Genomic DNA, 2,015 nt, shown 5'->3' with positions numbered 1-2,015 from the left:
GAATCAGCGAAAGAACTCTATAAGAATCAAACTGAAAGCACACCCCCAGAGGGGAACACCAGCTCTGTAGCAATGGATATCAACCAAATTCAGAACACTAAAATGACGGAAGAAGATTTCGAACATGGATTGTAAGGAAACTCAACGATATACAAGAGATAATGGATACCCAACACAAAGAAACCACACACAAAAAAATCCAGGACTTGGAAGAAAAATTCACTAAAGAAACTGAAATATTAAAGAAAAATCAAACCCATCTCCTGGAGATGAAGAATTTATTCAAGGAATTACAAAACACAAGTAGAAAGCCTCAAGAATAGGGTAAATCAAACAGAAGAATCTCAGGGATTGAAGGTAACACCTGTCAATTAAACAAGTCAATTGCAGAGCTAGAATAGAGAAATAAGAGAAAAGAGCAAAGCCTGCAAGAAATGTGGGATTATGTTAAGAGGTCTAACATGGGAATTATAGGCATCCCTGGGAGTGAAGAAGAAAATACACAAGGGTTGGAAAAAGTATTTGATGATATAATGGAGAAAAATTTCCCAGGCCTTGCTAAAAATCTAGATATGCAGGTATAAGAAGCTCAAAGGACTCCTGGGAGATTCATTGCAAACAGGAAGACACCATGACACATAGTCCTCGGACTGGCCAAAATAAATACGAAAGAGGCCCTCCTATGAGCTGTAAGGCAAAAGAAGCAGGCAACCTGCAAAGGAAAACTCATCAGAATAACGTCAGACTTCTCAACTGAGACCTTACAAGCCAGAAGAGACTGGGGCCCCATTCTCACTCTTCTCAAACAGAATAAGGCCCAGTCTAGAATCTTGTACCTTGCAAAACTAAGTTTTTTATACAAAGGAAAAATAAAGACCTTCTTAGACAAGCAAAGACTGAGGGAATTCACCAAGACAACACCTGCCCTCCAGGAAGTACTCAGACAGTGTTACACACAGATCAGCACAATAAACACTCACCAGTGTAAAATCATCCAAAAGCTAAAGGTCAAAGGCCAGATACCACAATGGCTCAAAATAGAAAACAAAGCAACAAAGTTCAACTCAACAGGATGAACAGAAATCTGCCCCACTTATTAATTCTTTCCATACATGTGAATGACTTGAACTGCCCACTAAAGAGACACAGGCTGGCTGAATGGATTAATATACACAAGCCAAGTATCTGTTGTCTTAAAGAAACACATCTAGCCCACAAGGATGCATTCAGACTCAAGGTGAAGGGATGGAAAACAATATTTCATGCAAACAGAGGCCAAAATAAAGCTGGCATAGCAGTTCTGATTTCAGATAACTTAGTCTTCAAATCAACAAAAATAATGAAAGACAAAGATGGTCATTATATAATGGTGAAGGGTACAATTCAACAAGAAGATTTAATAATTCTAAATATTTATGCACCTAACTCAGGTCCACCCAGATTCATAAAGCAAATCCTACTTGATCTAAACAAAATGACACAAAACAACATTGTAATAGCTGGGGACTTCAACAGCCCTATGACAGAACAGGACAGATCTTACAAACAGAAAATAAACTAAGAAGCAATGGACTTAAACAGAACTCTAGAACAAATGGGCCTGACGGACATTTACAGAACATTCTACCCAAAAGCCACTGAATATATGTTTTTCTCATCAGCTTATAGGACATTCTCTAAGACTGACCATATCCTAGGCCACAAAGCATGTCTCAATAAACTTAAAAAAATAGAAATTATACCATACATCTTCTCAGATCACAGCAGAATAAAATTAGAAATCAACTCCAACAGAAACTCTCATCTCTACACAAAATCATGGAAAATACACAACCTTCTATTGAATGATTATTACATTAGGGAAAAAATAAAGATGGAAATCAAATGATTCTTTGAACTAAATGATAAAGGAGACAGAAGTTATCAAAATCTGTGGGACACAGCTAAAGCAGTCCTGAGAAGAAAATTTACATTCATAAATGCCTACATCCAAAAGACAGAAAGATCACAAATAA

This window comes from Propithecus coquereli, unplaced genomic scaffold (assembly GCF_000956105.1).
Source record: "Propithecus coquereli isolate 6110/MARCELLA unplaced genomic scaffold, Pcoq_1.0 Scaffold657, whole genome shotgun sequence".
In the NCBI taxonomy this organism is placed as follows: domain Eukaryota; kingdom Metazoa; phylum Chordata; class Mammalia; order Primates; family Indriidae; genus Propithecus; species Propithecus coquereli.
This window is presented reverse-complemented; position numbering follows the sequence as displayed.